This window comes from Macaca fascicularis, chromosome 5 (assembly GCF_037993035.2).
Source record: "Macaca fascicularis isolate 582-1 chromosome 5, T2T-MFA8v1.1".
Lineage (NCBI taxonomy): Eukaryota > Metazoa > Chordata > Mammalia > Primates > Cercopithecidae > Macaca > Macaca fascicularis.
This window is the reverse complement of record NC_088379.1, coordinates 38,445,437-38,472,342: the sequence shown is the minus strand read 5'-3', so window position 1 is coordinate 38,472,342 and position 26,906 is coordinate 38,445,437. Positions and strand designations below refer to the sequence as shown.

General features: G+C 37.5%; 1 long non-coding RNA gene across 1 annotated transcript in view; it reads left to right on the top strand.

The window, feature by feature from the left end:
• Positions 1 to 26,906, top strand: part of LOC102143403 (uncharacterized) — a 64,011-nt gene that overhangs the window by 971 nt on the left and 36,134 nt on the right. The window lies entirely within an intron of this gene.

The following is a 26,906-nucleotide window of genomic DNA, read 5'->3' as shown; positions in this document are numbered from 1 at the left end:
CAAGTTGGGTCTGTTTTAGTAAACATTATTAATTTGTTCCCTTAATTGTAAACATCTACAGGCGAGGGATGCCTAACTTCTGAAAATGCAGCCCAGCAAGTCTTAGCCTCATTTTCCTAGCCCTCACTCAAAATGGAGTCGCTCTGGTTCAAATGCCTCTGACAGTTAGGTTAATTACTTAAATTTTTACTGAAAGATTCCTCTGCTGAAAAGGTAAGCATTTAAAAATATGCCAGAGCAATCAGTTCTTAACAAGACCTGCCCTCAGGAGAAAGTATTCTACCAAAGCCTAGTCTGCTGGGGTTTTATCAGAGCCTAAACTACTTGGGAGAAGGGAAATACACAACTCCAGCCTCCATAAACCATCCTGTTCCACTTAAGTGTGGGAGATTAAGAAGTATTGGTGGCTAGGCTCAGTGGCTCACACCTGTAATCCCAGCACTTGGGGAGGTCGAGGTGGGGGGATCACTTGAGGTCAGGAGTTCAAGACCAGCTTGGCCAACATGGTGAAACCTTGGCTAACATGGTGAAAACCCGTTTCTACTAAAATACAAAAAATTAGCCCGGCGCGGTGGTGCATGCCTGTAGTCCCAGCTGCTCGGGAGGCTGAGGCAGGGGAATCGCTTGAACCCGGGAGGGGGAGATTGCAGTGAGCCGAGATCGCACCACTGCCCTCCAGCCTGGCAACAGAGCAAGACTCCGTCTCAAAAAAAAAAAAAAAAAAATTATCCTGGTGTGGTGGCACATGCCTATAATCCCAGCTGCTCAGGAGGCTGAGGCATGAGAATTGCTTGAACCTAGGAGGCGAAGGTTGCAATGAGCCGAGATTGTGCCCGTGCACTCCAGCCTGGTGACAGGGCTAGACTCCATCTCAAAAAATAAAAATAAGGCAGTACTGGTGACATTCACCATCCACACAGATTCACCATCCACCCAGGCTCACTAAAGGCTGAGGCCTAATCATAGGACTGCAGAACACTTGCCCTATCCTGTACCTTACCACACACCACTAAAAGCCTACTTACCAGCACTCCTTTTATCTAGTACATCCTGTCTGGTGTTGTTTTCTATTGTTTATGACAGAATACATAAAACTGGGTAATTTATAAAGAAAAGGAACTCATTTCTTATAGTTATGGAGGCTGAGAAGTCCAAGGTCAAGGGAGTGCATCTGGTGAGATCCTTCTTGCTGGTGCAGACTCTCTGAAGAGTCCTGAGGCAGCACAGGATATCACATGGTAAGGAGGCTGAGTGTGCTAACGTTCTAGCTAAGGTCTCCTTATAAAGCCACCAGTTTCACTCCCATCATGAGCCACTACTTCATTAACCCATTAATCCATGAATCTGTGGATCTGTGAATGAATGAATCCATTCATGAAAGTAGGGCACACAGGATCTGTTTGCCTCTTAAAGGGCCCACCTTTCAATATGGCCACATTGGTGATTAAGTTTCAACATGAGCTTTGGAGGGGACGTTCACACCATTCCAGATTTCACCAAAAAATTACAAGGCATACTAAAAGGCAAAAAACACTGTTTGAAGAGACTGAACAAGCAGGAGAACTAGAATCATATAGAGCAGGAGTGTTGGAATTATGAGACCAGGACTTTACGGGCAGATCACGAGGTCAGGAGATTGAGACCATCCTGGCTAACATGGTGAAACCCCATCTCTACTAAAAAAAAAACAAAAAAACAACAACAAAAAAACTAAGATGAATGTGCTACTGGAGGTAATGGAAAAGTAGACAACATGCAAGAGCACACGGAAAATATAAACAGAGAGATAGAAATTCTAATAAAGACTCAAAAAGAAATGCTAGAGATAAAAAACACTAACAGAAATGAAGAATGCTCATGATTAATTTCCCCCAAGTTCATGTCTGACAACAAATCACACGTCCTAGAAGCTCAGAGAACTCCAAACAAAATAAATGCTCAAGAAATCACACCTAGGCATATCATATTTAAACTCTGAAAAATAAAATATTTTTTAAAAATCGTGAAAGAAGCTGAAGGGAGGGGAGACATTACGTATAGGGGAGCTAAGATAAGAATTACATTGAATTCTCAGAAACCATGAAGAAGAGAGTGGAATAAAATATTTAAAGTGTTGAGAATTTTTTTAAAACCCACAAACCTAGAATTCTGTATCCTGTAAAATTATCCTTCACCAGTGAAGGAGTCCACTCCTCATTGATTAGATGCCAAACACAAAGTGGCTAACTTTGGTGAAAGGATCTTGACCTGCCTTTTTCAAACTGAAACTACTTCTTGCCATGCATTTTCCTCCTGACTCAACAGTAAAGCTGCTTTAGTTCTAAGTGTTTTGATACTACAAGGATGTAGTGGTCAGTAATCAGATCAAGACTTGGAAAAAATAAAAGAGTATTTCATGTAAACATTATTTGGGGGTTACTCAAACAATACCACTAATTTATGCTTTAATGTAAAACACACACACACATTTTTGCAGAAGCACTATATGAGGATTCAAATCCCTGAATACCAGTAAATGGAATTGAGAAATATTTTTGTGTAAGAATGATAAGGAAGTTGATTCTGTACTGTGAAGGAGGTACAATTTTTTCATGTAGACTTAAAATTTTTTTTATTGTGTTTCATGGCCAGGAGTAGCAGCTCAAGCCCATAATCCCAGCACTTTGGGAGGCCACAGGTGGGAGGTTCACTTGAGCCCAGGAATTTGAGAATAGCCTGGGCAACAAAGTAAGACCCCTTTGCTACAAAAAAATTAAAAAATAAAAATTAGCCAGGCATGGTGGCATGTGCCTGCAGTGCCAGCTACTTGGGAGGCTAAGGCAGGAGAATCCTTTGAGCATGAGTTCAAGGCTGCAGTAAGCTATGATCACCCCACTGCACTCCAGCCTGGGCGACAGAGTGAAACCCTGTTTCAAAAAAAAAAAAAAAAAAGTGTTTTATGTTTTTTATACTGTTTTTAACTAAAGTTATAAAAATGTTTCCAACAAGTTATCTCTCCTTATGTTTTAAGAATCTAAATTATCTCGATGAGTTGAAGTAAGGGTGTTAGCAGCTTTCTAATTAGTACTATAAATCTGTCTAAACAAGAGGACATTCTAGTACACAAAATAATGTCACTGTTTCAAACCAGTCTAGACCAAAAAAAAAAAAAAAATTAAAATTTTCAGAGTCAAAAATGAACATCTGAAGAGAAACTAATTCCTCCTTAAAAATAAAAGTATCTTCAAAATAGAAAAAAAATTTCAGAATCATTTCATAGTTTAATTGCAATATGTCACTAACAGATGGTGATTCTTCTCTTGGGAAAGATTTAAGTAAAAACTTTGATATAAAACCAAGGTAAATATACAGTGTTCATGTAAATGTACACATGGTATAACATATCCTTATCATTAAGCTAATTTTTAAATTAAAATCAAAGATTTAAAAAAGTGAAGAAGTAAAGACTTTCTTAGACCAAAAAAAAAAAAAAAAAAAAAAAAAATTGAGGGAATTTGTTGCCAGTAGACCCGCCTTGAACAAGAAATGTTAAAAGAAGTTTTTTTTTTTTTTTTTTTTTAAGAGAGAAAGAAAATGATATGTCAGAAACTGAGATATCCATAAAGAAAGAAAGAGCATTGGGAAAAGAATAAATGAAGGTATAATTAAATATTTTTTCTAATACTTAATTGATTTAACAGGTAACAGTTTGTTCTGAATAAGAATAGCAACAATGTATTCAATGACATATGCTTATATATAAATATATGCTTATATATAAATATATGCTTATATATAAGGGAATTAATGATAATGATTTAAGGAATGGGAGGGAAGAAATAGAAATAATTTATTATAGGGTACTTATGTTACCTGTGAAATGGTAAAGTGTTATTTGACAGTGGACTTGGTAAATGTATATTGCTAAATATAGGGCAACTACTAAAAAAAGGTTTTAGAAAAGTGAAATTGATATGCTAAGAAAGGAGAGAAAATGGAATAATATAAAATGCTCAATTAAAACCACAAAAGTCAGGTAAAAAAATGTAGAAGACAAAAATAAGAACGAAGAACAAATGGAAATGAAACCATACAATGTCTGATCTCAAGCCTTAGGCACTTAAACTAGAAATCAATAACAGAAAAATTGCTGGAAAATCCCCAAATACTTGGAGATTAAACAACACACTTCTAGATAACACACGGATCAAAGAAGAAATCTCAAGAGAAATTTAAAATAGTTTGAACTAAATAAAGTGAAAATACACTTGGTAAAATTTGTAGGATGCGGTAAAAGCACTGATTGTTTTGTTTGTTTTTGCTTAGTTTTTTTTTTTTTTTTTTGAGTTGTGGTCTTACTCTGAATCCCGGGCTGGAGTGGGGATGCAGTGGCATAATTATACCTCACGGCAGCCTCAGACTGCTGGCTTCATGCTATGCTCCCACCTTGGCCTCCTAACATGCTGGGATTACAGGCATGAGCCACCATGCCTAGCAAAGATAGAAACTTATAGCATCGAATGCATATTTTAGAAAAGAAGAAAGCTCTAAAAATAAATAATCTAAGCTTCCACTTTAGGAAACTAGAAAAAAATTTAAATTAAAAGTAAAAAAAATAAAAGATATAATAAGAATTAGAGCAGAAATCAATAAAATTGAAAATAGGAAATCAATAGAGAAAGAAGACCAAAAGTTGGTTATTTGAAAAGAGCAATACAATTGACTAGCCTCTAGCTAGACTAAGAAGAAAAGAGAGAAGACTCAAAAATTATTAATGTCAGCTGTTCTAATGAATTACTAATGAATAGCCTGTATCTATTTAAAAAATCAGACCAGCAATTAATAATTTTCTAGGCCGGATGCAGTGGCTAATGCTTGTAATCCCAGCACTTTGGGAGGCTGAGGCGGGTCGATCACCTGAGGTCAGGAGTTAGAGACCATCTGGCTAACATGGTGAAACCCTGTCTCTACTAAAAATACAAAAATTAGCTGCGCGTGGTGGTAGGTGCCTGTAATCATAGCTACTCGGGAGGCTGAGACAGGAGAATTGCTTGAACTTGTGAGGTGGAGGTTTCAGTGAGCCAAGATCATGCCACTGCACTCTAGCCTGGGCGACAAGAGCGAGATTTGGTCTCAAATAAGTAAATAAAATAATAATAACTTTCTGAAAGAGAAAGCACCAGGTTCTGACAGGTTCACTGGTGAATTCTGCCAAACATTTAAGGAGGAAATTATACCAATTCTCTATGGTCTCTTTCAGAAAATAGAACCTGAGGGAATACTTCATCACTCATTCTTTAAGGCCAGCATTACACTAATACCAAACCAAGACAAATACATTACAAGAAAAGAAAACTACAGACCAATATCTCTCACGACCATAGATGCAAAAATTCTCAACAAAATGTTAGCAAATCAAATCCAGCAAAATATAGAAAGAATTATACACCGTAACCAAGTGGGATTTATTCTAGGCGTACAATGCTGATTCCACATTGGAAAAACAATTAATATAATCCATCACATCAGCAGGCTAAAGAAGAAAAGGTATGTTTGTAGACCAATGGATGAGAAAAAAGCATGTGACAAAATCTAACACTGATTCATGATAAAAACTCTCAATAAACTAGGAATAGAGAAAAACTTCCCAACTTGATAAAGAATGTCTACAAAAATCCTACAGCTAACATCATACTTGCTGGTGAGAAACTTGAGGATTTTCCCACTAAGATCAAGAACAAGGCAAGGATGTCCCCTTCTTACCACTCCTTTTGAGCATCATACTGAGAGTTGTAGCTAAGCAATTAGACCAGAAAGAAAATGAAGGGTATACTAATTGGGAAGGGAGGGGGAAAAACCATCTTTGTTTGCACATGATGTGATTGTCTATGTAGAAAATCTGAAGGAATGGACAAAAAAGCCCTCTTGGAACTAACAAGTGATTATAGTAAGTTTGCAAGATACAATGTTAATGCACAAAAGTCAATCTCTTTCCCCTATACCAGTAACAAACAAGTAGAACATGAATTTAAAAACACAATACCATTTACATCAGCATCCCCAAAATGAAATACATAGCTATAAATCTAATGAAATATATACAAGATCTATGTGAAGAAAACTACAAAACTTTGTTGGAGAGATAGTCCATGTTCATGGATGGGAAAACTCAGAATTGTTAAGATGTCAGTTTTTCCCAACTTAATCTACAGATTGAATGCAATACAAATCCCAGCAAATTATTTTGTGGCTATTGACAAACTGATTCTAAAGCTTATATGGAGAGGCAAAAGACGCAACTCAGTTTTGAAGGAGAAGAACAAAATTGGAAGACTGACACTACCTGACTTTAAGACTTATGCCACAGTAATCAGAGAACATGATACTGATGAAAGAAAAGATGAATAGATCAATAAAACAGAATAGAAAGCATAGAAAAGACCCACATAAATTTAGTCAACTGATTTTTTTTGTTTGTTTTTTTGAGATGGAGTCTCACTGTGTCGCCCAGACTGGAGTACAGTGGCATAATCTCGGCTCGCTGCAACCTCCGTCTCCCGGGTTCAAGTGATTCTCCTGTCTCAGTCTCCCGAGTAGCTGGGACTACAGTCGCACACCACAACAGCCAGCCAATTTTTGTATTTTTAGTAGAGATGGAGTTTCACCATGTTGGTCAGGCTGGTCTCAAACTCCTGACCTCAGGTGATCCACCCATCTCAGCCTCCCAAAGTGCTGGGATTACAGGTGTGAGCCACTGTGCCCTGCCTGATCTTTGACAGACGAGTAATGGCAATACAATGGAGCAAAAGTAGTCTTTTCAACAAGTTGTGGTGGAACAACTGGACATCCACAAGCAAGAAATGAATGTAGACACAGAGCCTTTTCAAAAATTAACTCAAAGTGGATCATAAACCTAAATGGAAAATGTGGAACTATAAAGCTTCTAGAATATAGGAGAAAATCTAAGACGAATGTGGGTATGATGATGACTTTTTAGATACCACCTAAGAGCATGGTCCCTGAAAGAAATAATTGATAAGCTGGACTTCATTAAAATTTGAAATTTCTGCTTTGCAAAAGACAACTGTAAAGAGAAGACAAGCCACAAACTAGGAGAAAATATTTGCAAAAAACACATTTGATAAAGGATTGTTACCTAGAATATACAAAGAATTCTTAAAACCCAGCAATAGAAAATGAACAACATGATTTTAAAATATGTAAAAGATCCGAACAGACACCTCACCAAAGCCAGTATACCGATGGCAAGTAAAGATAAATAAATGTTCAAAATCATGTGTCATTAGGGAATTGCAAATTAAAACAACAACTATTACACACCCATTAGAATGACCAAAATCCAGAACACTGACAACACCAAATGCAAGTGAGGGTGTGGCACAACAGGAACTCTCACTCATTGCTGGTGAGAATGAAAAATGGTTCAGCTACTTTGGAAGATTGTTTGGCAGTTTCTTACAAAACTAAACATACTGTTAACATACAGTCCAGCAGTCATGTTCCTTAGAATTTATTTAAATGAATTGAAAACTATATCCACACAAAAATCTGTATAAAAATGTTTATAGCAGCTTTATTCATAATTGCTAAAAGTTGGAGGCAATCAAGATTATCAAGCTGTTTGTTAGTAAGTGAATGGATAAATAAGCTATGGTATATCCAGACTATGGAATATTATTCAACACTAAAAAGAAGTGAACTATCAAGCCATGAAAATATATATAGGAACCTTAGCAGCAAATTGCTGAGTGAAAGAAGCCATTCTGAAAAGGCCACATACCGTATGATTCTAACTATATGACATTTTGGAAAAGGCAAAACTATGGATATAACTGTCAGTGGTTGCCAGGAGGGAGGGTGGGAAAAATAGGCAGAGCACAGAGGATTTTTAGGGCAGTGTCACTGTTCTATACAATACTGTATTACTATGGTGAATACATATCATTATACATTTGTCAAAACCCATAGACTGCACAACCTCAAGAGTGAACCCCAATGTAAACTATGGAATTCGGATGACAAAAATAATTCATCAACCGTACTTAGTTCAACCAATGTATCACTATGGTTAAAATGGAATTTTAAGGGACCAGAATACCCAAAACGAAAGAATAAAGTTGGAGAACTCACATTTTCAAAACTTACTATAAAGCTGAAGCAACTAAAATAGTGTAGTATTGGTATAGGATACTATATATAGATCAATGGAACAGAATTGAGAGTCCAGAAATAAAACCATACATCTGAGGCCAATTGATTTTCAATGATTGTCAAGACAATTCAGTGGGTGAAAGAATAGATTTTTTCAACAATTGGTGTTGGGACATGCAAAAAATGAAATTGCACCCCTATATCCCAGAATATACAAAAATTAACTCAAATGGATCAAAGTCCTAAATGTAAGAGCTAAAACTATAAAATTTTTAGAAAAAGCCAAAGAATTCCTGACCTTGGTTTAGACAATTATTTGTTGGATCTGACACCAAAATCGCAAGTGACAAAAGAAAAAAATAGGCAATTTGTACTTCATCAAAATTAAAAAGTTTTATGCTTCAAAAGACAACATCGTGAAAGTAAAAAGATAACCCATAAATTGAAAGAAAATAATTGCAAATCATATACCTGATAAAATATTTATATCCAAAATAGATAAAGAAATCTTACAACCCTAAAACAAAGACAAATAACCCATTGAAAATGGGAAAATGATTTGAATAGCCATTTCTCCAAGGAAGATCAGAGGGTATGAAAAGTATATGATCAGAGAGGGTATGAGAAGCGCATATGATCAAACAGAGTATGAGATACACCTATGGTCAGAGAGGGTATGAGAAGCGCCTGCAATCGGAGAGAGTAGAGAAGCATGTATGATCAGAGAGGGTATGAGAAGCACGTATGATCAGACAGAGTATGAGATACACCTATGATCAGAGAGGGTATGAGAAGTGCGTATGATCAGAGAGGTTCTAGAGTAGGGAAACTGAGTGCTTACGTAACAAGCAAGTTTTTTTTTTTTTTTTTAAGTATGAAAGAATGTGGTTTCATTTCACAAGGTCATGCAAATATATCCACATCAGTTGTTATGAAAGAAGTTGGTAGCAGTACAGTCTGAGATGATGTGTGTGCTATCAGAAGAATTAAAATAACACATTTAAGAAGCAAGTTTTAAGCCTATATTTGTGGACCACAGGAACAACAAACTGTCATCCACCAATGGTAGTGTTCAATAGGGCCAACTGATATGAAAGCATGCAATAGCATTTTTTAAAAATCTGGCCGGGCGTGGTGGTTCACACTTGTAATCCCAGCACTTTGGAAGGCCGAGGTGGGCAGATCACGAGGTCAGGAGCTTGAGACCAGCCTGGCCAACACAGTGAAACTCTGTCTCTACTAAAAATACAAAAAATTAGCTGGGCATGGTGGTGGGCGCCTGTAATCCTTGCTACTTGGGAGGCTGAGGCAGGAGGATCGCTTGAACCCGGGAGGCAGAGGAGGCAGTGAGCTGAGATTGCATCACTGCACTCCAGCCTGGGTGACAGTGTGAGACTCTGTCTCAGATAAATAAGTAAATAAATAAATAAATAAATCTGTTGTTGCACAACAGCAAAATTTAATAGTCTAATAACCACTTTATTATTTCACAATTCTATGGTTGACTGGGCTCTTCACAATGGTTTTTTCCTCCTCTGTGTGATGTTGGCATAGGCTCCTGTCATTTGTGGGCTTGATTAGTTTGGAACGTCCAAGATGGCTCGCTCAGATGGCTGACATTTGATATTTGCTACTGGCTGCTGGCTATTGGCTGGGAGCCCACCTGGAGCTATTAGCCAAAGCTTACTTACATGTGGCTACTTAATATGTGGCCTCTCCATGTGGCTTGGGCTTCTCAGAACGTGGTGGCTGGATTCTGAGAGAAAGCATCCTAAGAATAAACTTGAAGAGGTAAAATTGGAAGCTGTCAACTGGCATGATGCCCACATCTGCCACATTCTTTTGGGTAACCAATTCACAGATTGAGCCCAGAGATAAGAGGAAGGGAAAAATATTCCACCTCTCAATGCACATGATCACAAAGAATTTATGGTCATTTAAAAACGATCACAAGCGCCAACAGAAATCAGAAGCAAAGCACAATGCAACCAGTTCTAATTTTAAACAAATAATTACCAGTAATTTTTCTCAAACTGCAAAGATTCAAAACTATGCAATTCACCCATTTTAAAGTTTGAGACCAAAATTTTTCTTTGAAAGCTTCATTAAAAACAAATAGTAAAATTACTATGTAGAAAGACCTGAGAAGTATTATATTTAAACATAAACAGTATAAAATATTGATTTTCTTTCAACAAAGAATTTTTAAAAATCAATGACATTATTGTGCATAGTACATTTGTTTTCTTTTAACATGTAAAAACAGACTCCATTAACAATTACAGATCTAACATTTGGAGTTTCAGCTGCTTGCAAATGGCTGTGAAAATCATGGAGTATTTGAATTACAAGCTTTGAGGCTGATGTGTAGTGCCATCAGATCACTTATCTAGTGAGTGAGCTTAGTTTTCTATCTGGCATTTGCAACTTTTTGGAATTTGCTTTATTCTACATGTTATCATTTGTATTAATAAGTATTAATACATTTGTTTCTTTGTGGTAAATAATTCTCAAGAGTAAAAAAATATAGAGCCAAACTGTGACAGTAGAAAGCCAGAAGCCTGTACAAATGTTGACATACTCATGAATATGAGTGGTTCAACATGGTGAAACCCTGTCTCTACTAAAAATACAGAAATTAGTTGGGCGTGGTGGCATGCACCTGTTATCCCAGCTACTTGGGAGGCTGAGGCAGGAGAATCGCTTGAATCTGGGAGGTAGAGGATGCAGTGAGGTGAGATCACACTACTGCGCTCCAGCCTGGGTGACAGAGCAAGACTCTGTCTCAGGAAAAAAAAAAAGTTATCTGAGGTCACTAATATCAAGAATCCAGTGTACTATGCAAGGGGACTTCAAAAAGTTTTTGAAAGATGGAATTAAAAGATTAAAAATTAAAAATGTAAATGTATTTCTCAAAATAACTCCATCATGCTCAAGACAGTTTTGTAAGCCATGATAGCCACTTAGTCCACCCCTAAAGAACTGAGAATCCTGTAAATTTAACCAAGTCAATGCAGTCTTTTTTACATTATTAACTGAAGAAAAATAGGTGCCTTTTCAAGATTTTTTAGGATTAGAAAACAAAAGTAAGTCAGAAGGGGCAAAATCAGGACTGTACGGCAAAAACCTAATGATTTCCCATTGAAACGTCTGCAAAATTGCCCCTGTTTGATGAGAGGAATGAGCAATAACATTGTCATGGTAGAGAAGGACTCTGGTGAAGCTTTTCCAGGCATTTTCTTTTTAAACTAAAGCTTTGGCTCACTTTCTTAAAACATTCATAATAAGCAGATCTAATTGTTCTTTGGCCCTTCAGACAGTCAACAAGCAATATGCCTTGAGCATCCCTGAACATTTTTGCCATGACCTTTGCTCTTGACTGGTCTTCTTTTGCTTTGGCTGGACTACTTCCATCTCTTAGTAGCCATTGCTTTGATTGTGCTTTGCCTTTTGGATTGTACTGGTAAAGCCATATTTTATTTCCTATTGCAGTTCTTCAAAGCAATACTTCAGGATCTTGATCCACATACATTTTTTATTTATTTATTTATTTATTTATTTATTTTTTTTTTAGACAGAGTCTCACTCTGTTGCCCAAACTGAAGTGCAGCAGCACAATCTTGGCTCACTGCAACCTCCGCTTCCCGGGTTCAAGCAATTCTCCTGCCTCAGCCTCCTGGGTAGCTGGGACTATAAGCATACGCCACCATGCCTGGCTGATTTTTGTATTTTTGGTAGAGATGGGGTTTCACCATGTTGTCCAGGCTGATCTTGATCTCCTGACCTTGTGATCTACCCGCCTTGGCCTCCCAAAGTACTGGGATTATAGGTGTGAACCACTGCAAAAATTTTTATAATTTTTTTCTAAAAAATTGATGTGAGTGGTCTGCTGCTGTGGGTTTCATCTTCAACTTGTCTTGTTCCTTCCTAAAAGGATTGATCCATTTGTAAACTGCTGATTTCCTTGGGGCATTGTCCTCATAAACTTCCTGTAAAGCATCAGTGATTTCACCATTCTCCCACCCGTGCCTCACCATAAAGTTGATGTTTGTTTCTGCTTCAATTTCAGTAGCATGTTGCTCTGATAGGGATCTTTTTAAAACTGATGTCTTCTTCTTTTTACTGCCTCAAACTAGATCTTGTTCAGACATGTTATAACAAGCTAGTACAAGTTTATTTTGGTGCAAAATAATCTTGAAATCCATATATGCATTTTTCATAATGCACTTTTTTTGTTTTTGAAACAGGGCCTTTGCTCTGTTGCCCAGGCTGGAGTGCACTGGTACAATCACAGCTCCCTGCAGCCCTGATCTCCTGGGCTCGAGCAATCCTCCAGCTTCAGCCTCCCGAGTAGCTGGGACAAATATGCACCACTATGCCTGGCTAGTTTATTTGATTTTTAGCAGAGACAAGGCCTCGCTATGTTGCCCAGGCTGGTCTCAAACTCCTGGGTTCAAGTAATCGTCCTGCCTCCGCCTCCTGAGTAACTAGGACTACAGGCACATGCCACTGCATCTGGCTGACTTATGTATTTATTTATAGAGGTGGAGGTCTCGCTTTGTTGCCCTTGTGCTGAGGTTGCAGGTGTGAGCCACCATGCCTGACTTGTTCAACTTTTATGCGCCAGATACAGTATCATGCCAGTTACAGAGATCAAAGACTCAATCAGTCTTCAAGAAGCTATAGAGTTGTACAGATAATAAACAATAATACAAAACAAAACTATAAATCAAGCAGGACTCAGGGTTCTGACTTCTGCAGCCAAATAAGTAGCTAAGATATACAGATAGATGAGATTTGGGGACTATCAGTTTGGTTTGGAGTATATTAAATCATGAGGGACTCATGGGTTATCAAGTTGGAGATATCTAACTTGGAAGTGGGCCTTACGAGGGGTCACAGCTAGACATGTTGTCATTGGCATATAGTCATTGGCAGTTAAAGCCATGAGGGTGAGTAATGTTTCTCCCCAGAGGGCAATAAAAAGAAGAAAAGTGTGTTTCACTTGGTTTGATTTGGGGGTTGGGGGGTTGGTTTTTGTCTTTATTTTTTCCTCTTCTTAAATGTTTGATGGAAGGCTTGTAACAGAACTGAATAGCATTAGGAAGTGAAACTGAATTCACTGAAGCTCGGATAGAGTATAGGAGATTTTTGAATGAGAAAAAGACCCTTAGCCAGGGGAAGGTGGGTGGTTAAGTTTCATGGGGTAGCTTCAAGGAGCACACAGGAAAAATCTTTTCAAGGAGAGACACCAAAGGAGCTGAGGACAATTTAGCTTGACTGGAAGAACACAGGCAGTGCTACAACATGAAAGATGCTGAATACCTTCAGAACTAGTCGTAACTAATGGGAGCTCTACACTGAATGACATTTCCCATTCTTGTGAAAAAGAGGGTGCTGTTTTTTGCATTTAGAATTTTCTATAGTGCTTTGAGCAGACTGGAAGATGTGAGGATGGAAGTCTTCCAGTCTTCCACATGTTAAAACAGAAAGGAAAGTGGGGGACCTTGATTTGTGTTTTCTACAGTACCTTGAGTAGTGCCTTACACAGAATAAACACTCAGTTTATGTCTTAATATGAATTGATGGCATTTATTACCTAGGAATTGGCCATCAATAAGATACTTATTGACATAAGAAACTTCTTATATTAGCTAGCTAAAAAAGGAAAGAATGCATATAATTTTGTTCTTTTCATATAAGAATTAACTATTCTTTAACCTGTATATATTTTTTCCAGTTGCTTAGTCCTTTTGCAGCACTTATTTTTAGTGTAGTATGTTTCATGTTTTTTATGCAATGTGGTGGACCACCTTGGTCAGCAGAAGAGAAAATAGGGGTAGCAGTAAGATTTACTAGAAAGAGTGTAATGATTTTTAGTGTAGCTTTTTTCCTTCCTTTTTTTCCACCATTTCTTCCCCTCCCTTCTTCCTCCTCATAAACCCTTTCCCCCTCCCCACAAGAAGACAATACATATTAGCAACTTAATATGAATTCTGTCATACTTTTCCTCCATGGTCATAAATCATTAATGTGGCACACACATGTATATGTGTTTATGTATGTGTATCCATATATGTAATACACACACATAAACACATATACATGTGTTTTCTGGCACTGTTGAAAAATGGTAATGTATACGCATTTTTTTTTTTTTTTTTTGGATCTTACCTTTCTCATTCAACAATATCTTCTGGATATTTCTCCAAATCCCATTTTATCTTTCCCCTGTGGCATCCACTTTATGCTCAGGGTTTTGCTACTAGAACATTGAGGTCGTTTTAGATATTTTTTTTAACATAATCATACTTTTATTTCTTTGGAATAAATTCCCATGAGTAGAATTGTTGGGCTGAGGACTATAGGTATTTTAAATTTTAATAGATTTATCAGAGTGATTTTCAAAAAGATTACAATGCTTAATGCTCCCACTAGCAACTTATGAAAGTACTTTTCCTTCACTTTCTCACCAGAAACAAGCAACAATTTTCATAGGTTCTCTTAATTTTTGCTGATCTGATAGGAATAAGGTTTCATTCTTACTTTAACTTGCATTTCCCTGAGTGCTAATGAATTTAAACACTTTTCATATATTTGTTGGCTATTTAAATTTGTTCTTCTGCTATCTAACTTTATGGAGTGGTTTTTCTTTTTTTATTGTCAATTTGTAAGAGCTCTTTTTCATATTCTTGTATAGTTAAACATGTCTATTTAAAAAATAGCTACTTGGTTTCTAGGCTTGGCTTTGAAGTTTTTATCTGCTTATAGAAGACTTTATTGAATGATTTTAATTTTTTTTACACTTAAGTCTTTAATATAGAGAGAAGTAGTTTTTACATATGGTATAAGATGCAGATCTTCTTTTATACTAAACTCAGCCCAAACTCCTCTTCAGACCTTCACCCAGGGTAGAGAGCTTGCTACCTCCTAACTGTGTTAAAATAACACATATATTTTTATTATACTCATGAGGAGGTCCTATAGCCAGGACACCTTATATTTACTTAGTGTATTAGTCCGTTTTCATGCTGCTGATACAGACATACCTGAGACTGGGAAGAAGAGGTTTAATGGACTTACAGTCCCACATGTCTGGGGAGGCCTCACAATCATGGCAGAAGGCAAGGAGGAGCAAGTCACATCTTCAGTGGATGGTGGCAGGTAGAGAGAGAGCTTGTGCAGGGGAACTCCTCTTTATAAAACGATCAGAATGCGTGAGACTTACTCACTATCATGAAAACAGCATGAGAAAGACCCGCCCCCATGATTCAATTACCTTCCACTGGGTCCCTCACACGACACGTGGGAATTGTGGGAGTAACAATTCAAGATGAGACTTGGGTGAGGACATAGCCAAACTATATCACTCAGTTCAGTCTCAGATTATTCCTTCCAGAATGTTAAACTGATGCTCTACGTTTGGGCTAGAATTCTGGTAGAAGCAAGAATGTAAACATTCCACATTAGTCTCCTCTTTATTTTGTCTTTTTTTTTTTTTTTGGTTGAATTTTGTTTTTGGTTTTCAATAAGGTCTTAGTAACTTACATAATTCCCCTGCTTTCACTGACTTTATTCTATTTTTATTAACTAAACTTACATCTCTCCATCTTCTAAGTCATTTTCTTTATGATTAACATTGCCCACTCAACAATCCTTAGTCCTACCAAGGACTTTTTTTGGAAGTCTTTTAGGAGTGCTAGAACTTACTGATGTACTATAACCATTGTTATCTTTTTTATTATATCATAAAATTCTACTATCTTAGTTTTTCATTTTTAATATTCACTTTTACCTCCAGTTTGATAAAAATTATATAATAATATGGTCAATGTAACATATTTTCAAGAAATTGGCTGAGACATTTTTCAAGCTTGTGAACATAATTTTTTCAACATTCCAAAAACCTGGTAACTAACTAAGCTGGTATATAATGACCATTGCACATGTAATCTTTAAACATGATATTAAACATCACATTTGGGTTCTTAAAAAATTTGTTTTTTTGCATTGCCTCACAATACGTATTTATATTTTAAGTGTTTCTATTGTAAAATAAGACTTGCTGAAGGACCACATGGTGTAATAGCAAATTGAACTTGGTCATGAACTCCTACTTTAAACCCTGGTCATTGCACTTACTCATTCTTTGACCTTGGGAAAATTATCTCTGAATCTGTGCTCCCATGTATAAATAGGAATAAAAATGTTCACGGAATTTGGTTTTAGAGACAATTTAATTAGTTAAAAAGAGAAAAGAAAACAAAATCCCACTATCAATATATATTACTTTTTTGCATATTTCCTTCTGGTTTTTGCTCCTATGTATATCTATTTTACTGTGTATTTATGAGTATGGTATATGTGTATGTTTAACACGTTTATTTAGGTCAAATAAAAAATGTAACACTTTTATTAGGCTGTTCAGTATTGAGCAATTAAAAAAAGCATATAATCTTAATAAAATAGATTTTTAGTTTTCTCATAACAAATAAGTCAACTTACTTGCATTTCAAATTGCAGTTCCTGGCTGATGCTGATTTTGCTGGTCCAGGGAGCACACTTTTAGGTCACTGATCCCTAGATAATTGTTTCTCAAATCCCCTTCACTTTTTGTCATATAAGTTATATGAAAAACAGCATGTATTTTTAAATGTTGATTGTTTACGAAGCAACAAATCTTTTCCTATTATATGCCTTTTGAAAGTCACTTTTCAGTTTATTATTTTCAAGCTGCAAGATGCATTTGATGTTATTTTATATAATTTTATAATTTTAAAATTAGGGACCCTGATGCCTCATTTTCTGATTTTTATTATGTATTCTGTTTTTCTTATTAGGCTGACAGAATAGATAAGAGGATTTCAGTAGGTAGATAGGAGGGAAGGGATATTTAGAGGTAATTGGGTAGAGTGGAAAACACAGACAAGCTGATTTGAACTCAGTAATCCTTTAATAACTTGGATAATAAACTTTCTCAGCCTCACTTTTTTTTTTTTTAATCTATAATACAGCTAATGATATCCACCTTAGAGGGTTGTTAAAAAGATGAGATAACATATATGATGGTTGCTAGCCATGCCTCATTTATAGTACACACTCAATAAGTAATAGGTGAGGTAATGTTGTTACTGTTATTAAGCAATGAGAAGTTCAAGTTTGAACTTGTTTTTTATTTCAACATTATAATTTGTATATATCGCAATAAATCTTGATAAAAATAAAGGTATAATACCCATCAAACTAATAAAATATGTTTTCTAGGTTGAAAAATGACAGATGCAATTTGTTCAAAAAAGAAAATGTATGGAGGAGAATATTCAGACAGTGATGACGGGAAACAATGGAGATTACACAAGATCAGAGTAAAATGTTCATAATTGTTAAAGCTGGGGGATAATCACATGGGAATTTATTATACTATTGTGCCTATTCTTATGTATGCCTGAATGTTTTCATAATAAAAAGTTTCAGGCTGGACGCAGTGGCTCATGCCTGTAATTCCAACCCTTTGAGAGTCCAAGGCAGGAGCATTGCTTGAGCCCAGGAATTTAAAACCAGCCTGGGCAGCATAGTGAGACCCTGCCTCTACAAAAAAATTTAAAAATTAGCTGTGGGTTGGGTATGGTGGCTCATGCCTGTAGTCCCAGCACATTGGAAGACCGAGGCTGGTGGATTGCTTGAGCTCACGAATTTGAGACCAGCCTAGGCAACATGACGAAACCCCATTTCTACAACAAATACCAAAAAAAAAAAAAAAAAAAAGAAAGGAAGGAAGGAAGGAAAAGAAAAAATTAACTGGATGTGGTTGGTCATGCCTGTAGTCCCAACTACTTGGGAAGCTAAGGTGGGAGAATCATTTGAACCCAGGAGGTGGAGGTTGCAGTGAGCCAAGATCATGCTACTGCACTCCAGCCTGGGTGACTGCAGTGAGACCTTGTCTCATAAAAACAAAACAACCCCAAAAAAGTTATTTTAAAATCAGTGCTCTCATTTAACAAACATTTTTTGAGCATTTATCAAGTGCCTTGCTCTACATTGAACTGTCCTTCAGTCCTATTGCTGTTACTGAGGTGTGAAGGAAGTGTGGAGCATAGGAGGAAGGGTTTAATATCAATGGATAGAGGGTATGTGGAAAGAATTGGGAAAAGCTTTACAATATTGAAGATATGGGCTTTGAAGAACGAGTAGGGTTTGGTTGGATGGAAAAGAGATTAGAATGGGCATTCCAGAGAGACAACAATCTAAACAAAGGCACAGCGATATGCAAATCTTGGCATTTTCCATGATCGATGCCTTTTCTAATATGCAGGCCTGTGGTAGCTGAGGCTGGAAGGACCTTGTATGTCATGCTGAGAAGTCGGGACTACATTTCTTCAACTGAAGGTTTTTGAGTAGGAGAGGGATGTGATTGGATATGTGTTGTAGAAGGATAACTTTGCTTTTTGAGAAAACAACTTTATTGAGGTATAATTGATATACAATAAACTACACATACAATTGCTGACTTTGGACATATGCACGTACCTGTAAAACTATCAACACAATCAAGGTAATAGACATAAGAAAGATAACTTTGATTACGAGTCTGAGAAAAGATTGGAAGGATAAGACACTAGAGACAGACTAGTTAGGATACTCTTAGAACCTATTGAAATAAGAACTAATTTAAGAACTTTATGAGTATTGGCAGTAGAAATGGAAGGGTGAAGACAAGTTCAAGACATTTTCTGGGTGGGAATTTGATCTAGGATTGAAGTAGGGAGCTATACTGTCCTCCACAGTGTAAACTAAGTTGCTGTGAGTCATATAAAATAGCAATAACTAGAATTTTTTTTCCGCTTCTGCTGAAAGCATTTGAAGAATGATTTTTCTCACCTGAGCATCTTTTCTTCAAGTTCATGGTTCAGCTTTTATAAAGACTAGTATTGTGCTTTCTGGGGCTGTTTTCTTTTATTGATCCATTTATTCCCCCTCACCTTTCTCCTTTCTTCCTTTTGTGTGTGTCCATCTACACACACTCCTTTCTTTTAAACAAAAAATAATTTACTTTCTTATGACTTGTGGATATAAAATCATCATTAGCTTTTGGGCTTAACATTTAAGACAATTTCATAAATGTGAAGCTTAAAACCTATTTCCCAAAATATTTTGCATTATTAGATGTTTGGGGGAAGTATATATTGTTGACATGTAGAAACTTTTTTTTTTTTTTTTTTCTTTTGAGACGGAGTCACCCAGGCTGGAGTGCTGTGGCATAATCTTGGCTCATGGCAGCCTCTGTCTCCCGGGTTCAAGCAATTCTCCCACCTAAGCCTCCCAAGTAGCTGGTATTACAGGCGCGTGCCACCGTACCCAGCTAATTTTTGTATTTTTAATAGAGATGGGGTTTCACCATGTTGGCCATGCTGGTCTTGAACTCCTGATCTCAGATGATCTGCCTACCCTGACCTCCCAAAGTGCTGGGATTACAGGCATGAGCCACTGCGCCCAGAAACTTTTTTTTTTTTTAATCATAGAATCTGTGTAGGTAGTGTTTTTTTAGGTGGAGTTTCTCTGTTTTTTTTTTTTTTTCTCTCTCTCTTCCCACCCCCCACAACACTAGAAGGCCATAAGTTATGCTTTGTTTTAGAAAAAAGAACATACCACATTTCTAGATCTTCTTGGTATATTACAACTAGAATATGTCTATAAGGAGAAAATAAATGGGTAGAAATACCAGCACAATTAGAATAACCAAGACATTGATTTCAGGAGGCCTCTATTAACAAAAGGACCTAGAGAAGCTGCTACGTGGCAGAAATCATGAATAATATGTTGAATTGACTTAGATCCCTTAAACCCAGTCTTGTTTCACATCAGGTACCTTTGTTGGGCTTCCTAGTTGGAGTTTACCTGGAGTGCAGCTTTGCCACAAAGTAAACCGTAGGCCTACGTTAGAAATTAGTAAAAGTTCCTCTCTCTCAACACTGCTAAATCAACTTGATGCGAGTGTTTATTGTGTAAGGAAATACTGCATCGAAATAATCATGTAATGAAGAAAGATTTCTTATTCTATTTGCTACCACAGAAATACACCATATCATATTCTAGATCTAGAGTTTTAAGTTATAAACAGTTAGCAGTTGAAAGAAGTAACAAATAAATGACTCTCGGGACTGTATTTTCTCTCTATATTTATACAACTATATTTGAGTTGTCTTTGTTGGCAAGAATCAGATATAACATAAAAATGCATTCCTGCCACAAGTGTGTAACCTGTATCAAATCATAAGGAAACATAAGACAGCCCCAAAGTGAGGGACATTCTACAAAATAACCGGCTTGGATTCCTTAAACATGTCAAGGCTAAGCAACACAAAGGCTGAGAGACTTGCACGTTTTTTAAAAATGAAGATGTGATAACTAAATGCAGTGCATAAACCTGGATTGGATCGTGCTCCAGGTGAAGATGACATCTATAAGAACATTATTGGGACCAGGCGCGGTGACTCATGCCTGTAATCCCAGCACTTTGGGAGCCTGAGGCAGGTGGATCATGAGGTCAGGAGTTCGAGACCAGCCTGGCCAACATGGTGAAACCCCGTCTTTATTAAAAATAGAAAAATTAGCCATGGTGATGGGCACCTGTAATCCCAGCTACTTGGGAGGCTGTGGCAGGAGAATTGCTTGAACCTGGGAGGCAGAGGTTGCAGTGAGCCGAGATCGTGCCACTGCACTCCAGCCTGGGCCACAGAGCAAGACTCCATCTCAAAAAAAGAAAAAAAAAGAAAAAAAAAGATTATTAGGACAAGTGATGAAATTTGGATACGGACCATAGATTAGAAAATAGGGCCTGGCGTGGTGGCTCACACCTGTAATCCCAGCACTTTGGGAGGCTGAGGCAGGTGGATCACTTGAGGCCAGGAGTTGGAGACCAGCCTGGTCCACATGGCGAAATCCTGTCTCTACTAAAAATACAAAAATTTGGTGGACATGGTGGCACACGCCTGTGATCCCAGCCACGTGGGAAGCTGAGGCACAAGAATCACTTGAACCTGAGAGGCGGAGGTTTCAGTGAGCTGAGACGGCACCACTGCACTCCAGCATGATCAACAGAGGGAGACTGTCTTAAAATCATTTTGTATCAGCATTACATTTCTTTATTTCAGTGACTGTGCTGTGGTTATATAAAAAAATGTCCTAGTTCTTAGGAAAATGCATATTGAAGTGTTTAGGGCCAAAGAGACACTTTATGTAAACAGTTGGTAAATCCAAGTAAAAGGTAGATGTGAATTTTTTGTGCTATTCTTGATATTTTATCAGAAAGTAACCTCCACGAAAATATCTTAGAAAAAAATCATTATTTTTGAGAATATTTTATTATTGTCATAAGTTTTTATTTCAAATTGGTGTGTTGAATTATATAAATTTCTTAATAATAAGACTTGTGTATTAAACATATTATTTATTATTAAATGTTTTCTGATGACAGTTATTCACAATTACCTTCCAAACAGCTATTTTATCACAAGTTCATTGCAAGTGCTGGCAATTAAAATCATATGTAACATATTAGGGATGCTGAGAAAGAGAAGGGCAGCCCTTGACCTGTGGGGCCAGCCTGGCACTCACTGGTAGGCCTTGGCGCTCTCCTGTTGGACATAGTTTCACAAAACATCAGCATTAGGCAAGGCCAATCTGAGACCATGCTAAATACAAGATAATAAATACAAGGTATCTTGATGCAGTACAAGATAAACACACATTTTTTTCTAAATGCACACAAAAATAAGGTTACTGTGTCATCTACAAAATACCAAACATCCCCCTTCCCAGTTAATACTAGTGACAGTTGCTTCTCTACCAATTATAGCTTGAGCTATGCTCTAGTGCCCTCCCTATAGATAAGATTTATTGAGGTAGCTAGTCACAGAATTGTCCTCATATTCTGCCAGCACTCAGTATACAGTGAACCCCTGCTTCCTTGAACTCTCCCCCAAATCACAACCAGAGTCCAAATCCATGACAGATTCTAACACCCTCTTACTGAGGTGCCCCAAGCCTCATGGTGTGCCTCTCAGGTTCAAGTGATTCTTGTGCCTCAGATTCCCACGTAGCTAGGATCACAGTCTCATGGTGTGTGTGTGAATAATAAACACAACTTGTTCAACTACAAGTGTGTTCCTGACCACAAGACATTGACAATGTCTAACATGATGTATAATACAAATCAATATGTAATAGGTCACTCACAGACATATATTTCTACCAATATGTAAGTGCGATTTGATTTTCTTTTGGCTTAAAAATAGAAGGTTTATAACTACCTGGCTAAGATCATTTTGTAGTAAGGAATTTATGGCCCTGTATTTTAAAAATCAAGTTCTATGGTACAATAAAAGTAAGTATTTTCTTTTGTAAACATTAATATTTTACCATGTGGATGGTAAATGATGGACAGTTGTTGGCAACTGAATGAAAGAAAGATGCTCCATGTTTTCCCGAAAAACACTTGGTTCTTGGAGATAATATTCGGATTGCATATCCTTTTTTTTTTTTTTTTTTCTTTTTGAGGCAGTCATTCTCTGTTGCCCAGGCTGGAGTGCAGTGGCATGATCTCAGCTTATTGCAGCCTCTAGCTCCCAGGTTCTTACCTCAGCCTCCTGAGTAGCTGGGACTACAGGTGTGCACCACCATGCCTGGCCCCTTTCCCCTAGTGTAATGTCTTCTAGGCTCATCCATGTCATAGCATGTATCAGTACTGCAGTCCTTTTAATTGCCAAATGATACCTTATTGAATTGATATACCACATTTTCTTTTTCCATTTATCAGTTGATGGCTATTTGGGTTGTTTCCATTTTGGGGCTATTTTGAATATTACTGCAGTTAACACTGGTGTACACAATTTTTGTGTGTTATTTCTCTTGGGTAGATACCTAGGAGTGAAATTGCTGGGTCAGGTGTTAACTCTATGTTTAGTCTTTTAAGGAAATGCCATACTGTTTTCCAAAGCAGCTGCACCATTGTACAATCACATCAGCACTCTATGAGGGGTCCAGTTCTCCCCATCTTCGCTAACACTTATCTGTTCCTTTTATTATAGCCATCTTAGTGAGTGTGAAGTGATTTTTTCATTGTGGTTTTAACTTGCATTTTCTTATGACTAATGATGTCGAGTATGTTTTCATGTGCTTATTGACCATTTGTATATTTTCTCCAGAGAATTGGCTTTTCAGATCCTTTGTCCATTTTCAAAATTGGGTTAAGTTTTTATCGTTGAGTTGTACGTGTTCTTTATATATTCTGGATACAAATCCTTCCTTTATCAGATAGATGATTTGAAGATATTTTATCCCAATATGTGAGTTATCTTTTCAACTTTTTTTTTTTTGAGACGGAGTCTTGCTCTGTGCCCCAGGCTGGAGTGCAGTGGCGCGATCTCGGCTCACTGCAAGCTCCGCCTCCCCGGGTTTATGCCATTCTCCTGCCTCAGCCTCCCAAGTAGCTGGGACTACAGGCGCCCGCCACCTCACCCGGCTAATTTTCTTGTATTTTTAGTAGAGACGGGGTTTCACCGTGTTAGCCAGGATGGTCTCGATCTCCTGACCTCGTGATCCGCCCGTCTCGGCCTCCCAAAGTGCTGGGATTACAGGCTTGAGCCACCGCGCCCGGCCCTTTTCAACTTTTTGATGTGTTTTGCAGCACAGAAGTTTTTAAATTTTTGGCTGGGTGCGGTGACTCACGTCTGTAATCCCAGCAGTTTGGGAAGCCGAGGTGGGCGGATCACCTGAGATCAGGAGTTTGAGATCAGCCGGACCAATGTGGTGAAACCCCCCGTATCTACTAAAAATACAAAAAAATTAGCTGAGTGTGGTGGCGTGTGCCTGTAGTCCCAGCTACTCTGGAGGCTGAGGCAGGAGAATTGCTTGAACCCAAGAGGCAGAGGCTGCAGTGAGCCAAGATCACGCCATTGCACTCCAGCCTAGGCAACAAGAGTGAAACTCAAAAAAAAAAAAAAAAAAAAAGGAAATGATTGCCTGATCCAAGTTCATTCAGAATTATGCCTGTGTTTTTTTCCTAAAAGTCTTACATTTAGATCTTTGATCCATTTGGAGTTAATTTTTGTATATGGTGTTTAGTAGGGTCCAAATCCATTCTTTTGTATGTATATAGCATCATTTGTTGCAAAGACTATTCTTTCCCCATCAAATTATCTTAGCACTCTTGTCAGAAATGATAATAAATGTTAAGGATTATTTCTGGACTCTCAATTCCATTCCATTGATCAACATGTCTATCCTTATGACAGTACAGCACTGTCTCAATATCTATAGCTTTGCGGTAAATTTTGAAATGAAAACGTGTGAATCCTCCAACTTTTTTCTTTTTCTTCAGCATTGTTTTGGCTATTCTGGGTCCCTTAAATTTTCATACTAATTTTTGGATTCAGCTTATTGATTTCCACAAAGAAGCCAACTGATATTTTGATTCAATCGTTTGGTTTTTAAATTTAAATTAATTTACCCACTTTTGTGGGGTGATTTGGAATTTATAAAAAGCTTTTATTTATGCTTCTTGAATAATTATCTCATTTATCATTTTTGCTAAGCATTGTTGTACATTTTGTAAATGAGGGCCTTAAAGGTTTAAAGAGGCTGACTATGTAATTATTATTATTATTTTTTAACTCTAATACTTGTTCTTTATATTGTAGCTCCTTTCTTAATATGCCCTCAAATAGCCATTTAGAATAATAATGTCTAAATTATAAATGTGATACTACATTGGTGGGAAAATTAGTCAATAGCTAAATTAAAAACATTCTTATTAGGAACATTTTTTCAGTTGGAGGATATTTGACTGCTTAGAAAAATTGTGAACAATTTGTGTTAATCCCTTAAATCTAGTTAATTGTCTCAGACAAGGTTGAGATGACATGAAGTCACCCAGTGAGTAAGGAAGGTAGATAATGACAAGTTATTATTTGTAGTACACTGAATGAAGGATATTTTACTTAAAGGGTCCTAATTATTCTTTTTCCAGAATGATTTGAATATGGAACTGTACACCTATTAAAAATCACACTTATGGGGACCACACTGATATAATTTTTGTTTGTTTTTGAGACAAGGTCTCACTTTGTTGCCTAGGCTGGAATGTGATGGTGCAGTGCTGGGCTCAAGCGATCCTCCCATCTCAGCCCCCAAGTAGCTGGGACTACAGGCATGCACCACCATGCCTGATCAATTTTTAAATTTTTTGTGGAGATGAGGTCTCACTGTATTGCCCAGGCTAGTCTTGAACTCCTGAGCTCAAGAGATCCTCCTGCCTTGGTGTCCGAAAGCGTTGGGATTACAGGTGTGTTAGTCTGTTTCACACTACCATAAAGAACTACCTGAGAATGGGTAATTTATGAAGAAGAGGTTTAATTGACTCACAGTTCTACAAGACTGGGAGGACTCAGGAAACTTACAATCATAGTGGAAGCAAAGGGGAAGCAAGCATCTTCTTCAGATGGTGGCAAAAGAGGGAAAGAGAGTGAAGGGGGAAGTGCCACACACTTTTTTTTGATCTCTTGAGAACTCACTCACTATCATGAGAAGAGTAAGAGGGAAATCCACCCCGTGATCCAGTCACCTCCAGTCAGGTCCCTTCTCTAATTGCACATGAGATTTGGGTGGGAACACAAATCCAAACTATATTAACAGGTGTGAGCCACCTTGTCTGGCCCACATTGGTATAATTAATACAAAATAAACTTACTTCTTTTTATCAAGTTTTTTTTTTCATTATGTAGATATGGTCAAAGAAAATGTCATTGATGTTTGTGAGAGCTTTAAGTTCCACCTGAACTGAATTTTTAAATATTAAGAAAATATTTATTGAGGCCAGGTGCAGTGGCTCACATCTGTAATCCCCATACTTTGGGAGGTGGGCAGATCACTTGAGGCTAGGAGTTCAAGACCAGCCTGGCCAACATGGTGAAACCTCATCTCTACCGAAAATACAAAGATTAGCTGGGTGTGGTGGCACATGCCTGTAATCCCAGCTAATCAGAAGGCTGAGGCAGAGAATCGCCTGAACCTGGGAGGCAGAGGCTGCAGTGAACTGAGATCACGCCACTGCACTCCAGCCTGGGCAACAGAGTAAGACTCCATGTCAAAAAAAAAAAAAAAAAAAAAAGAAAGAAAGAAAATATTTATTGAGGTAAAATTCATATAACATAAAATTAACCATTTTAATGTGAACAAATGCTGGACTTTTATCATGTAAAATTTCAGGGACACAGAACAATAAAAAAATAAATATCATAAATACTCCTACGCCTATCACCCAGATTTGGAATAGTCTTAGCATTGTGCCTTATTCGATGAGGACTTTTAATACTTTTTTTTTTGAGATGGAATTTTGCTCTTGTTGCCCAGGCTGGAGTGCAATGACACAATCTCTACTCACTACAACCTCCACCTGCCAGGTTCAACCGATTCTCCTGCCTCAGCCTCCCAAGTAGCTGGTATTACAGGCATGCGCCACAATGCCTGGATAATTTTGTATCTTTTTTAGTAGAGACGGCGTTTCACCATGTTGGTCTGGCTGGTCTCGAATTCCTGACCACAGGTGATCCGCCTGCCTCGGCCTCCCAAAGTGCTGGGATTACAGGCATGAGCCACCGTGCCCGGCCTAATACATTTTTAAAAATAAAACCTTATAGATAAGTTTAAGGCCCCATGCCTATTTTTCCTGATTCTATTTCTCAAAGGCAGCCACTATC